The sequence below is a fragment of the Sphaerodactylus townsendi genome, linkage group LG13, assembly GCF_021028975.2.
Source record: "Sphaerodactylus townsendi isolate TG3544 linkage group LG13, MPM_Stown_v2.3, whole genome shotgun sequence".
Taxonomy (NCBI): domain Eukaryota; kingdom Metazoa; phylum Chordata; class Lepidosauria; order Squamata; family Sphaerodactylidae; genus Sphaerodactylus; species Sphaerodactylus townsendi.
This window is the reverse complement of record NC_059437.1, coordinates 8,835,202-8,850,577: the sequence shown is the minus strand read 5'-3', so window position 1 is coordinate 8,850,577 and position 15,376 is coordinate 8,835,202. Positions and strand designations below refer to the sequence as shown.

At 47.2% G+C, this 15,376-nt stretch overlaps 1 protein-coding gene across 1 annotated transcript in view; it reads left to right on the top strand.

Annotated features, from left to right (window-relative positions):
* Window positions 1–1,505: 1,505 nt before the first annotated feature.
* Window positions 1,506–15,376, top strand: part of CYSLTR1 (cysteinyl leukotriene receptor 1) — a 31,723-nt gene continuing 17,852 nt past the window's right edge. Inside the window, exon 1 of the mRNA XM_048514743.1 lies at window positions 1,506–1,868. The gene's annotated coding sequence lies outside the window, so the exon portion shown is untranslated. The remainder of the gene's footprint in view (window positions 1,869–15,376) is intronic.

Genomic DNA, 15,376 nt, shown 5'->3' with positions numbered 1-15,376 from the left:
GTAAAAAATGTTGACAGAGAGAAATTTTTCTCTCTTTCTCACAATACTAGAACCAGGGGGCATACATTGAAAATGCTGGGGGGAAGAATTAGGACGAATAAAAGGAAACACTTCTTCACGCAACGTGTGATTGGTGTTTGGAATATGCTGCCACAGGAGGTGGTGATGGCCACTAACCTGGATAGCTTTAAAAGGGGCTTGGACAGATTTATGGAGAGGAGAAGTCCATCTATGGCTACCAATCTTGATCCTCTTTGATCTGAGACTGCAAAGGCCTTAACAGTCCAGGTACTCGGGAGCAACAGCCGTAGAAGGCCATTGCTTTCACATCCTGCATGTGAGCTCCCAAAGGCACCTGGTGGGCCACTGCGAGTAGCAGAGAGCTGGACTAGATGGACTCTGGTCTGATCCAGCTGGCTTGTTCTTATGTTCTTATGTTCTTCTTATGATGAACGCTGGAGCTCAAAGAGTAATCTATTTCATTCTGGGGTGGAACAAAGTTAAGAGCTGATGTTGCTAGCTGGAAGTTTACCTTCGCCTAATTGTATGCCTTTTATTTTATTTTTATTTTTTTCTGAGCCCAGTTCTAGGACACCTGCATGTGTCTCTGAAGAATCGCATATCGGGACATGAAATAGTGCACAAGTAGCTTCACAACGAAGCAAATAGTTTCGCTGCACATTATTTCAGCTCCGGAAAACAGACTGGTGGGGTGGAAAGGCAGGAGCCCCTTCACCCCATCATGCCACAGTGCAGAACTGGATCCGCCCCTTGCAAAGGTGCAGGGGGGAAATGGCGCCCAGGGCAAACCAGATGCACCCCCTGCACCCCCCCTCCCCTGCACCCCGTTTACCTTAGGTGGGCCACCCCTCGGCCTGGCCCCACCAGGCTGCTCCTTCGGCCGGCAGAGGTTCCACTGGCTGAAGGAGCAGCCTAGTGGGGCAGGGCCGAGGGGAGGGGTGTGACCAGCCAGCGTGCGCCCCCTCACATGACCAGTCAGCATGCACCCGGGTACATGTGGCCCCACATGTCCCCATGAGTGCTCCACCTCTGGGCCCTTGCAGGCCTTTAAAAATCCATTCCTCACGTGTGCCGTTCAGCTGCAGGGAAAGCAAGATTTCTCAGCCTCGACTCATTGCAGAACATAACGCCAAGTGTGGCTCTTAAGGAGACATAACTGTGACCCTTTCTGTGGGTTCTAAATCGTTGCGATTAAAGCAGAAAACTGTTGCCGAGACCCGGATGTGTGCATTCTAGGCAAGCGAGTCCCAACACACACCTTTGCGTCAACATCAGATAGTGGCATAAAGTCAAAAGCAAGGCTTGGCTGAGCAGTTTCCTCCCGCCACATCGCAGTGGAACTGGGAAACGACTTGCTTGTTACTGTCTTGTGAGGACTAAACTCCTCCCTGGCCGAAGCAGCCGGGGAGGGGCCTGGGGTTTCTGGATTCCTTTTTAAGTAGAGCTAGCTGCTCCCAAGAACTGCTCTCATGAGCAGGTAGTTACATCTGAGGCTGAGCTAGCAACAAATCTTTGTGGTGCGTGAAATCTGCCCCTGAAGCCACAAGTGTCTCTCTCCCTCTCTACATCAGCATTTCTCTGCTTCTGTTCTGGACATCTAACAGGAGGCACACGTGCTTCCCTCCTCATGCAAAGAGGAAGTCGTCTGCATGGGAAAGAAGTAATTTCTATCCAAAGGCTATTGTCAATCACACACACACACGCAGACACACACACACACACACACACACGCGATCGAGTCTGTTCTGCAGCCAAAACTTGGACGGCTTTCTGAAGAAAATAATTTCCTACGAACATGACTGCCTCCTTTTGAAAACAGCAAGAAGCTTCTAACTGCTGCTTGGCAGGTAAGTTACTCTGGTGTTTAAATTCCAGCAAAGTATATTTATGTTAGCGTATTCGGAGCACAGCCTTCTAAAAGGCTTGGCAGTCGGGAAATAACCGCAAGGCAGTTAGGTCCTCTAGAGACTGGTCTGTTCTTGTAACCTGCAATCAGAGTCATAAATTCTTCCAGTCGAAAGGATTTTTCTCAACCTACAGCTTGGAATAATGCAACCGGCAAACGGTGCACGGCCAAGCAGAATATTTTGACACACACACACAAAAATCCATGTTGTTGCTTTCTTCAACTTTGTTACTGATTCCTGTCAACTCTGATTAAGAAGAGCAGGACATGCGCAGGTTATCAAATCAAATATATCTCTTTTTTTTCAGTCACAAAGGCAGACAATTGAAATATCACTTACTGGGCGCTTCTTCTGGGGAGAAGAACATACAATGTTCAAGTCCTATATCTCTGGCTGCTAATGCAACATGTTCAATGGTTTCTCAGTTTGCTGGGTTTTTGCTTCTTCCTTGGGTAATAAACTACAAGGACTAGTTGATCTTTCATCAATGGGGAACGAATGGTTAGGAGATGTCTTGATAGCTGGGGAGCTGTCTGTGTTACTGAAAGAGTAGATAATAGCCCACTTGGGAGACAATAAAAGTAGCTGTTGACAGTTGTTGTTTTAATTTGAGAAACAGAGCTAGAGGGGGAAATTGGGTGAATAGCCTGGAGAAAGAGGGGAGAATTGGCTTAAGGTGAGACAACTGGGGATTAACAGCATCTCCCTCTGGGACCTTATATGGGATAGTCAGTTGCCTTGCAGGAGTGTTTGTTTGCCTCCATGTAGCCTATGCTTACGTATCACTCAACAAAGCAAATATTATAAAGACGTTGTAAATACCGAGTGCAGTCTCATCCAAAGGAATCCAAATCCTCTAGCATTGCCTCTGGTAGCATTTTCCTTAGCCTTCCCTTGTGCCCATTCCTTTCTTGCTTGCTTTGCGTGAGATTTAAGAAGTTTGCTAATGTACGCAACAATTCTGCCAAATTTCTGCTGAATTCTGCTTGCAAGTTTTGTAAAAAAAAATGTGATTTAAGAGTACTTAACATTGGTGATTAGAGAGTCAGCATGAACTCTTATCTGGAGAACCAGGTTCAATTCTTCCCCTCCCCCCACCACCACTTTACATGGAGTCTGCTGGGTGACCTTAGGCCAGTCACAGTTCTCTCAGAACTCTTTCAGCCCATACAGAGGCAGGCAATGGTAAGAAGAAGAAGAAGAGTTTGGATTTATATCCCCCCTTTCTCTCCTATAGGAGACTCAAAGGGGCTGACAATCTCCTTTCCCTTCCCCCCTCACAACAAACACCCTGTGAGGTGGGTGGGGCTGAGAGAGCTCAGAAGAGCTGTGACTAGCCCAAGGTCACCCAGCTGGCGTGTGTGGGAGTGCACAGGCTAATCTGAATTCCCCAGATAAGCCTCCACAGCTCAGGCGGCAGAGCTGGGAATCAAACCCGGTTCCTCCAGATCAGAGTGCACCTGCTCTTAGCCACTACACCACTGCTGCTCCTTTTTAGAACCACTTTTTAAAACTCCTTTTTAAAACCACTTTTTAAACCACTTTTTAATGTCTCCTGCCTTGAAAACCCGATGGGGCAGCTATAAGTCAGCAGCGATTTGATGGCACTTTCTAAGTACCTACCTAACACTGAGACAGTAGAGACAGTGTGGCTACAGTGGTGGATTCGAACAGGAGAAATGTGAGTTCAAGTTTCATTTCAGTTATTCAGTTCAACTCACAATCTCAACTGAACCTACCCCACAAGAGTGTTTGGATGCTGGCAGGACGGAGAGGGTAATTTCCTTAGAAGGGTGAAGGGCTTCAAAGGTGATACATTTTACCGTGAATTAGAGAACTCAGATTTGTTTGGTACAGTAAATATCAACAGATCTGTGGCACCCTTGAAAAAAATGTTACCTGACATTTTATCACACCTTTCTCCTCAGGAACTTGTGCATGATTCTCCTTGACATGTTGCCCTTACAACCATTCTTTGAGATAGATTAGGCTGAGAAAGTTGACTGGCCTCTCATTTCTTAGGCCCTTTCTGCACGGGCCAATAACAGCGCCCTAGGGATGGCAAAAATGCTGTCCCTAGGGAGCTGTTCGCATGGGGGGCACAGCGGCATCACAGCAGCACCGCCCTCGCTCCCCCACAGCAACGCAAAGCTGCTGTTTCCCAACCTCGCTCCCTGAGCAAGGTTTTCTGGAAACAGCGGCTGAAGGCACCATCCCGCCCTTTCCCGAATAACGTACCTTCCCTGCGACCTTCCAGCGCGTCGCCCAGGCCTGGGGAGACGCCCCCCCTACCCTGCAACTCCAGAGCGGTTGCGCAGGGCAGGGGGGCGTGTCCCCTGGCCTGGGCAATGCGCCGGAAGGTCGCAGGGAAGGTACATCGTTCAGGCGACAGCGCAGCGCTGCACCGTCTTCCCTGCCCCTACCGTTCGTGCGAACGGTCCCAGGGAGGGTGCGTCAGCATTGTATACGCCAACGCACCCCCAGCGTGGCCGTGCGGAAACGGCCCTAGTTATGGCTGTGAGGGGTTTTCACGGGATCTCCCTATTCCTGCTGTACCCCTCTCCCCTTATCTGAGGGGCTAGAACCAGTGGTGGGATTCAAATAATTTAACAACCGGTTCTGGTGGTGGGGTTCAAATAATTTAATAGCTGGTTGTCTACAAGCACCACTTTGACAAGCGATTCTGCCGAAGTGGTGCGAACCTACTGAATCCTACCACTGGCTAGAACACAGGTGTCAAACTTGCGGCCCTCCAGATGTTATGGACTACAGTTCCCATCATCCCTGCCAGCATGATGCTGGCAGGGGATGATGGACTGCCGCTTCTGGAGAGAACAAGGCTACCTATGAAACTAGGAACCTCCAGAGATGACATGGCAACCTTTGGGTGTTTTTTTTCTTTAATAGATAGCAGGGAAGACAAGTGCTTTTTGTAATATTAATTCACAGAAAGAAAATAAGTGATAACAGAATAACAACCTTACAAAACAGCAGATTCATTGCCCCACATCTGAGAGAGAGAGACAGAGACAGAGACAGAGACAGAGAGAGAGGTCTTCTAGGGGGGCTTCATCTTTCATCAGTTCACACACACACACTGTTCCACCCAAAAACTGCCCTTTCTACATACACACTTATTGCCGTCCCTTAATATGAGACAGGTGGGAATGTCACTTTCTCCAGAGGAACTCTCAAACAAGATGTTGAGTCATCTCTTGACAGTTAGCTTTGAGAAACATCTGTGGCCCTTAAGGCGTGTTAACAGTCTTTTTGGCACAGACTCCCGTGATAGTTCCATGCATCCCAGTCTCACGATATCTTTACTCATATACAGATTTCTATCATTTTCTCCCACGTTCCGGCAGAAGGCCAAGGGCCGGGCCACTCATCTCACACCACCCCAGAACCCGTTAGTCAAAGAGGAGAAACAGTATAGCATCACTGGGAGAGAGTAGGAGCACAGAAGAGCAATGAGGATGATCAGAGACTTGGAGTCCAAGCCCTGTGAGGAAATGCTGAGGGACTTGGGACTGTGTAGTCTGTAGAAGAGGAGATTGAGGGGGGGACATGATTGTTCTCTTTGGGGCTTTCCCCACTGACAGAGTTGAACTGGTTTCTACCTAGGTTCGCCTCAGTGACTCCCCACTGCCACCGAGCTCAACATTGTTTTGTCTCAGTTCCCCCACCCCCAGAACTGCGACATCCTTGTCGCAGTTATGAACTACACTTTTCTGCCAGAACAAGGTCTATACTGCTTCGAAGCTTTGAAGTGGGGAAGCATCAAAACAACACCTCATCCTTTCAACCAATCACGAGCTGCTTTTGTGGCATGCGCAGAATGGGAGAGTCATGGCGGGCAGAAAGCGCGATGTAATCATGTCAAACTGTAAAGCTGTAAAAAAAATAAATGCTCCTGTTTCCCTTCCAGAATACTGGCTTACAAGCTCCAATCACGATCGAGGATGCTAGAACAGGCACCAAGATGATGATCCGCCCACTTAGGCTCGGTTGTTCCAGGGGCCAACTCAGTTGCTGTAGGGACAGGCCTGGAATCGCCCTCCACTGAAGGGAACCGAGTTGACCATAGCTCCCTTCTGTAGTGGGGAAAGCCCCTTTGAGTAGTTTAAGTATTTGCAGGGCTGTCGCTTAAAGGAGGCCAGGTAGTTGTTGAAGCAGAGGATTGGACTCACGATAATTGGTTTAAATTACAGGCAGAAAGATTGTGACTGGATATTGGGGGGGGGAATTACAGTAAGAGTTGTGCAATAGTGGAATCAACTACCAAGGGAGGTGGTCAGCTCCCCCTCACTGGCAGTCTTTAAGGAGTGGCTGGACAAACCCTTGTCTGGGATGCTCTAGGCCAGTGATTCCCAATCTGAGGTACATGTAGCCCTAGGACAGTGATTTTCAACCCGGGGTTCCAAGGTGGTAACCTGGGGGGTAACTTCGTGAGTAGCATGTCCCTAGGGGTACCGTGTATCCCAATAACCCCCTCACTTTTGTGGTGTCTCCTGCTGGCAGCCAGCAAGGACATGGAGCTTCCAGCTCCAGGGCAGGGGCCTGCCATTGCAAGGTCATCAGTAGCCACTCTGCCCCCTGCCCCAGTTGCTTCCCTTCACTCCTGGGAGGAAGGCTGGGGGGTTGTGCAAGCAGGAGCACTGGGAGAGTGAAGGCTGTGGGGATGGCAGGGGGCTTTGCCGATGAGATATGAAGGAGAATCGGAGGTCAAGGGAGTGCGTGATCATGAAAGGTTGGTAAACACTGCCCTAGGAGTATGTGCCAGACCATTGGGAGTACGCAAAAAAAAATGCAATGGGTTGGCTAATATGGGGGTGCAATTTTACGGAAATGGGTCACCAAGGGGTCTGGGAATGAAAAAGGGTTAGAAACCTCTACTCTAGGCTGATCTTGCATTGAGCAGGGGGTTGGACTAGATGGCCTCTATGGCCCTTCCAACTCTACAACATCTTTGGCTGCCAGTTGGGAAGAGGAGCGAGTGCAGAAATATGCTATTCCATGTCATTACTGGGGAGCTGCTTCAGACAAGGTTAGGGATTGGGGCTATCCACACATTTATCATGGCCTAATGATCAATTAGAGAAACACGCTCAATTAATAGAAAAAAAGCTTTTTTTGCAGTTTTTCAGCAGAACCTGTCCTGACCTGAATGGCCCGATTTAGCCTGATCTCCTCGGATCTTGAAAACTAAGCAGAGTAGGCCCTTGTTAGTACTTGGAAGAGAAATCACTGAGGAATCCTAGGGTTGCTATGCAGAGGCAGGCAAAGGTAGGCTACCTCTGGATATCTCTTGCCTTGAAAACCCCAGGAGGAGTCAGCTGCAGTTTGATGACACATTCCACTGCCCCCGTTAGCCAGCATTGCCCAGTGGTTGAACAGATCTGCAGAGCAGCTGTGGCTGAAATACTGTACAGTATTTCCCCACTACCGTCCCTCCCTCCCCTCCCTTGCATGCCACCCCTCACTCTCTCCCCTCCCTCACTTCTCTTCCCTTGCATGCCTCCCCCTCCCTCCCTTCCCTCTCCCTCCGCTAGGGTGGGTGGGTCATATCCAGTTGCTGGGGCCCCCCTCCCCTCCCTTTGCATACCGCCCCTCCTCTCTCCCTCCCTCACTTCTCTTCCCTTGCATGCCTCCCCCTCCATCTGTGGCTGAAATACTGTACAGATCTGATTGCCCTGCACAGAGGATTATCGGCTGCCCTCTCCCTTCCTTGGAAGAACTCTATGGTCGAATCCCCACTACCGTCTTAGCCAGGTTTCAGAACACAAACTAACCAGGTTTGAGGTCATTTGTGTTCTGAAACCTGGCTAAGATGGTGGAGAAATGAAATTCCCCAATCGTTCCTCAAACCTGAAGTTGGAGTTGTGTTCTGAAGCCACAGCTAAGGCGGTAGTGGAGGGATTCAGGCCAATAATTCCCGAAGCCTGAAGAGAGCTCCGCTAAAAATATTCTTGAGAGACCCGTCTGCGTCCAGCACACTCTCTTTTCGAATCTGTTATCATCCGACGAGCTGATACCCAGGTCTATCAAAACTAGGACAAAAGAGGCTTAGAGACAGCTTCTACTCCTAGAGCTGTGGCTATGCGCTGGAACTCCATAACTTCGATGTTTGATGTGTTCTTGGGGCTGTGTAGGGATGGGTGGGAGGAAGGAAAGATGAGGATGGGGGATGAGTCTGGAATTGTGTGCATCGAGGAATGCTGCTGTAAATTTCGTTGTGAGTGCACAATGACAATAAAATGCTTATGCTTATGCTAATAGAAATGAAAAGATACATAAAGGGAAGCCAAAATGCTCAAGGGGTTTAAAGCTAAGTGGTGTGGATCTCACAGCGAGTTATTGCAGCATCTAATACCCTTGGCAGAACCGGTTGCTAAAATGGTGCTTGTAAACAACCAGTTGTTAAATTATTTGAATCCCACCACTGGTTTAAACACCTCCCACTGAGGGAACGGTGAAGGGGTTAGGGACTTTTAGAGAAGACAGATTGAAATGGGCCATAACAGAAGAAGAAGATGATGATTTTGGATTTATACCCCACTTTTCTCTCCTGTAAGGAGACTCAAGGTGTGGCCCTACTGAGGCTCCTTTTCCCCCCCTCTCCCTTGACACAACAGACACCTTTGTAGAGGTAGGTGGGGGGCTGAGAGAGTTCTAGAGAGAACTGTGACTGGCCTCCCAAGCAGGGATGTAGGAGTCGCGGAAGCATATCTAGTTCACCCGGATAAGCCTCTGCGCCACCTCAGGTGGAGGCGGAGTGGGGAATAAAACCAGTTCTCCAGATTGATTAGAATCCACTGCTCCTGTTTGAGCCACTACAGATTCAGTGGTGGCGAACCTTTCAACACTCAGATGTTATGGACTACAGTGAATTCCCATAAGCCCCTGCCAGCATGGTCAATTGGCCATGCTGGCAGGGGCTGATGGGATCATCAGCCCTTACGCAAGCATCTAAGCAAAGGTTCCGCTCACGCACTGCAACCTTCATGCTGGAGCCCAGCCTGAGGCTATTCAGGTCAGGGCTACATAGCCATTATACAGATGCAATATTACATCATAATCTGGTTCTCCCTCCCCACCCCCACCCCCGCATTCATAACCTAAACCCAAGAAACTCTACCACAAACCAGCTGTGGACAATTTTGTAATTTTATTGGCCATATTAAATATATTATCTGTTTGATAGTGACAATTTAGTATTACGATGCCTGCCATAGATTATAACATCTGGCAAAAACAAGCATCCAGCCACATCCGCCATTTTTAGACACTTTGCTTAACATACTCATTCAAGATTATGAGAGTCCGGTGTCAATCTGGAACTTGCCCCTATTTCCCGATATTTCAAAGAAGTCTCATTCCTATTGGCCACAGGCAATGTTTGATGTACGTGAACTATAGTTGACTCTTCCTTGCCCTTCCTAAGAATGGCCCTTAGCTGCTAGAAAGTTGCATCAGAGAGTCTCTTTGAAAACCCTTTCTTACAAAAGAATCCTGTTATTTCTCTTTTCCAAACCACGGCAAGATGTAACAGAGTCATCCGAAGAAGCCTCTTGGGCAACACAGGCAGAGAACTTTATCTGAGCGATAAAATGTATTTTCCCTATTTTACATCAGGGCTGGTTTTATTTTTATTTTTTATTCCCTGTGATTAGCGTGGCCCTTTTATTTCTTCTTACAAACGATCAGCCACATCAGTTTTGAAAGGAGAGAGGCTTAGAGAGCAGCAGTGGATGTAGTGGTTAAGAGCAGGTGTACTCTAATCTGGAGGAACCGGGTTTGATTCCCCGCTCTGCTGCTTGAGCTATGGAGGCTTATCTGGGGAGTTCAGATTGGCCTGTGCACTCCCACACATGCCAGCTGGGTGACCTTGGGCTAGTTGGGCTGGTTGGTTGAAGCTGAGCAGGTTAAAGCTTAATCTATCGAAGACGGAGATCCTTTGGCTCGGTCGTGGGGGGGAGGTTGGGAACATCCAGCCACTGGAGTGGGAGGGGGTCTCATTGGCGCTGACCTCCTCCGTCCACAGTCTGGGGGTCCACCTGGATTTGTCTCTTTCAATGGAGACCCAGGTGGCCTGTATAACCTGGACTGCATTTTTCCATCTTCGTCAGGCCCGGCGGTTGGCTTCCTTCCTCTCCCATGCGGACCTAGGCACTGTGATCCATGCAACGATCACCTCCAGGCTAGACTATTGTAACTCGCTCTACACAGGCCTTCCCTTGCATCTGATCCAGAAGTTAAAACTGGTCCAACATGCGGTGCGAGAGGTCCCCACAGAGGCCAGCACAGAAGAGGCGGCTCCACACAGAGCCGCCTCTTCTGCGTCCCCCCCCCACTCACCTCATCCTCCAACGTTGGTCTGGAGGGCTGCAGGGACCCACCCATGCTGCCCTCTGACCTCCAGGGGAAAGCGGCGTCTTCGGTGCGGTGCGGTTCGCACCGCTCTGATGGGAAGGCGGCACTTTCCAAAAACCTCCCTCGGGAAGGGAGGTGGAAAGCGGCGCCTTCATGCCACTCAGGTTGCCACAGGACGACGCTGCTGCGTTGCAGCAGCTCTGCCTGTACGAACAGCTCCCCAGGGACCAGTGTTTTTCCGTCCCTGGGCCGCTCTTTTTGGCCCCGTGCAGAAAGGGCCATAGTAAATAGATGGCACAGCAACTGAAGATGTTTTCAAAACATTCCTGTCAGAGAATAATTTTAAAAAGAGATTTGTTAAAAACATTTTGAGGCTGGAAATAAAACGTTTGGGGGTAAAAAAACAATGTGAAACTCTATGGAGGAACTTTTTTTAATTTCCTGCCTCAAAACATTTTTAAAGGTTAGTGTGGAAAAAGCTGATCTGTTCTTCTAACAGTGAACACAATAGTCTCGTGCCTACCAGTACAGCAGCAAAATGGGGCCACAGAAAGGTGGTCAAGGGTTCTGTACATTCTGTGGACTCCCTAGGGATGCAGAAAAGCACCACTTGTTTAACCTGTTCTTAAATGATTTTGCACCTTTTTATCTGAAGTTGATGGCCATAGCCCGCGTTTAGGATCTGTTCATGTGCTGCTATTACTTTATGCTGATGATGCAGTTTTGTTGTTGCCTTTGCAACATTGCCTTTGCAACGTTCACTGAATCGTTGATTTGAGTACTGCACAGCAAATATATTGGAATTGAATGATGACAAATCAAAAGTCCTTGTCTTTTTAAAACCCTGGAAACCCTATACTTGGGGAATAAGTGGCAGTAGAATAGAACAGGTCAGACATTTTAAATACTGAGACATATAGTTCCAGTATAACACATCTTAGACTTCTTACCGTAATTCAGCAACAAACATGACCAAAACTAGTGTCTCGGCCACTGCACGTTTCTTTTTTCATACCGGAAACTAATATGTGCCCTCTGCATTAAAGGTTTTTAATGCTAATATAGGTGCACACTTGCTGTACAGAATTCCGTTATGAATTGTTGCTTTCAACCATTCCCTGGAACAAATTCAATCTAAATTCTTGCGGAAAAATTTGGAGATGCTGAGATGTGTGCCGTATGTGGCTCTATGTTGGAATCGAGGGCATGGCTGCGACTTTTAGGTACTGATTGAGAATACACTGTAATTCCAATCCTCTTAACCTCATTTATCAAATGCTGTCAGAATTCGGCGTTTTAAACTGGCTTCCTGCTATTCAGGAAAAAAATTAGATCTGTTGGAATACCTATTGACTTTCTTTTAACTTTTTCAATATCTGAGACCTTCCATAAAATAAAATGCAGATTCTTGGAAATCAAAGCACAAAATCTTAATAATGCAGCCAATAAGGCTTGCTCCCCTCTGAGATTGGGGATAACACTTAATGCAGGCCATACCGCCGCGTACTTTTACCATCTCCAAAATCGGAACCAACGTAGAACTTTCTCTTTGGTCAGATTCAATGTTATTATGTCATCTGTAATTCTCTATGGAAGATATCAAAATGTAGCACATTCCAATAGGCACTATCCCTTTAAGGCAGACTGCACTGAAACTATCCAACATGCTCTATTTTATTATCCTTTCTATTTGTAAATTCAAAGTATCCATGCCCTATTTTAGCAAACAGAACAGGACTTTCTAATTCTGCTAAGTCGTTCCTTTTCTTGAACCATTCCAATCCTGAAATAAATAAGAAAGTAACAACATTTTTGCAAGATGCCACCAAGCTGCGTCAGGATAAGACTGGGAGATAAATTGTTGTTTATTTTTCCATTGTGTAATTTGTAATTGTGGCTTGTTCTCAGTTTTGTTTAGGACTTGATCACAATTGCCAGATATGTTTTATACGCCAGTAAAGGTTTTATGTCTGCCACTTGTAAATGTTTAAAGAGAGAGAAATAACTAGCTTGGGGATGGCTGACCATTACTGTTGTCTTTCACAGACAGCAGAAAGTAGAGCTCAGTTGAGTGCCAGTTGAGGAAATAAAAGGAAAACAGCAAGGGGAGGCAAAGAGGCCCTGCTGCATAGCCTAGAGCAGGGGTAGGGAACCTGCGGCTCTCCAGATGTTCAGGAACTACAATTCCCATCAGCCTCTGTTAGCATGGCCAATTGGCCATGCTGGTAGGGGCTGATGGGAATTGTAGTTCCTGAACATCTGGAGAGCCGCAGGTTCCCTACCCCTGGCCTAGAGCTTATGGTATTCTGTGGGAGGGGTTATCTTTTATGATGTGCATTTCTTGACCTTCCTTTCCACAACACACCCAATCCAGACTGCCATAAACATTTAAAGACTCAATCATTTGAAGCCAAAAGAGTCCTGAAGGACAGCTCTGGTGTTTGGAGTTACCATTGTCAGGCAGTTGCTGGCGTCCCTTAAGTGCTCACAAGGGATGGAAATCTTCAATTTCCAGTTGAAAGACACATCCAGGGCACAAGACTTAAAGAAGCTCGGGTGCTACTATTTCCCCTGGATATCCCTCCCAAAAGGCGGAGCAAGATTGCCTCAGTGGGCCTATAACCGTGGTGGCGAACCTTTGGCACTCCAGATGTTATGGACTACAATTCCCATCAGCCCCTGCCAGCACAGCCAATTGGCCATGCTGGCAGGGGCTGATAGGAATTGTAGTCCAAACAAAGGTTTGCCACCACTGGCCTATAAGATATGGCAATGGTTTCTGGGGAACTCTTCCATTTGCCATTGGTAGGGGGACTAACAATTTATGACTAACAATAATAAGACGCTTTGGCTCTCCCTTTAAAACATTATTTTACAAGGCTTTACATTGTTGTACAGGTTGCTTGTAGTCTTTTTCTTATCATGAGCGAGAAGAAATTGTACTTTTTGTTTCAACCACCTTTGATGCACATTTTAGGAACTGGTGTCTGCATGTTCCATAGATAAGCCCATGTCTTTCTTAGTTTCCTCAGAATCGTAAGTTGAATGGCACATTACCATGTTACCCACCTAGGAACTGATTCTTACATCACAAATTCCTCATGTCCCCCACTTGTCTGCCATAGATCCTGTAACAGACAGAATTTGGGCATTCCGTTTTCAGATTTAAATTCCCCAACTCATGAACACACGAAGCTGCACAATACTGAATCAAATTGTTGGTCCCTCAAGGTCCATATTGTCTACTCAGTCTGATAACAGCTCTCGAGGGTCTCGGGCAGAGGTCTTTCACATCACCTGATACCTGGTCCTTTCAATTGGAGGAGCCAGGGGACCTAGGTCTCCTGCATGAAAAGCAGATACTCTACCACTGAGCCACAGCCCTTCCCCTAAGGACCAGTTTGGATCAGGACAACAGTGGGCAAGGAGAAGAGACTTAAGCCTTGCCTCCTATAGTGCTTTTCAATCTGCAGCAGCCCCCAGGAGCTATTATTTGTCCCATTTGGGGGAATTTTTGTGTGCTCTGATGCAATATGTTTGTACCGATAGGTTACATCAGTGGTGTAGTAGCATAGTGGCTAAGAGCAGTGGCTAAGAGCAGGTGCACTCTGATCTGGAGGAACAGGGTTTGATTCCAAGCTCTGCCGCTTGAGTTGTGGAGGCATATCTGGGGAATTCAGATTAGCCTGTGCACTCCCACACACGCCAGCTGGGTGACCTTGGGCTAGTCACAGCTTTTCGGAGCTCTCTCAGTCCCACCCACCTCCCAGGGTGTTTGTTGTGAGGGGGGAAGGGCAAGGAGATTGTAAGTCCCTTTGAGTCTCCTACAGGAGACAAAGGGGGGATATAAATCCAAACTCTTCTTCTTCTACAGACTGATGGATATGTCACAGTTGTCCAGGGGCCATTTCGTTACCCAAAATACTGGGGTCTGCCCCTTTTAGAGTGGGGAAATTAGTGAGGGCAGACCGTGTTTAATGAGAGGCTGGATAACGTTATGAGATCTTATCTACCAGTGTTTACAAAGGTAGCTTCTGCAAGAAATCCACAGGAATCCAGAGCAAAAGTGTGTTTATTTGTTTATTTTATTTATATTCTGCCATTTCCCAATAGGTCCCAGGGCAAGTTACAACAAGTTTAACAAGTTGTATTAAGAAAAAGTAAAAAATAAACTTACGAAGCCTCCTGAAGAGGGCAGAAAATGGCGGGCGCGAACTGCGGAGAAACTGACAGTGAGAGCTGGAGTGGGAGGCTTGCCAACACTTTATTTGTTCACACTGTGTGGACAAAAAAAAAGCCCAAATTGATCCTTTTCAAATGTCTGCAAGATGTTTTATTTGTGCTGTGCAGAAAGGGCCACACAGTACTATTTATATCAAAAAGTTACAAGTGTTTTATAGGATTTTATGAAGGTGAAAAGAACAGTTAATGCTAATGTGTGTATATCTCAGTCACTGCCAAATCTCTTATTTCAACCAACAAATGACACATAGAGAATCCATTTTCCTACGTAAGAGGAATTTTGAACGGCTTCAATTTGGGCAGTTCTCTCCCCCCCCACCCCCCACCCCCCACCCCCCGCCGCGTCAGCAATTAGCCTCATATAATTGCATATCGTTTATGGCAGGTGTGAGTTTTGCTTTGCCAAGATTCAGCCATTTGCATTTTTCTTACCGTTTAAGACAGGACTATAAATTATCTCTTGCAGATTTTAGGAAGAAAGAAGTCTTCTCAATGCTACTTTGCAGCTTAAAAATTGGCTGCCATTTGATGGATTCCATTGGGACTGCATTGGGGCCATCAACATAATCCACCCCCAATCCATTAAATTGCAAAGTCCTGCCTGCCCTATAAGCATAACAGATGCTGTGCTTCTGGGCCTAAACACATCACTTTGAGCTCACTGAACTCAGAGCACATAAAGGGGATGTGGGCACAGGTTTGTGCATCCTTGCTGGCACATAAGCATGGAGTCCATTCATATAGGAAGTAGATGCGTGTAGATAGTTTTCCTGTAATCAGAAATGCTGCATTTTTATCATTACTGATCGCTGAGCAGGTATGACTTGGCTATT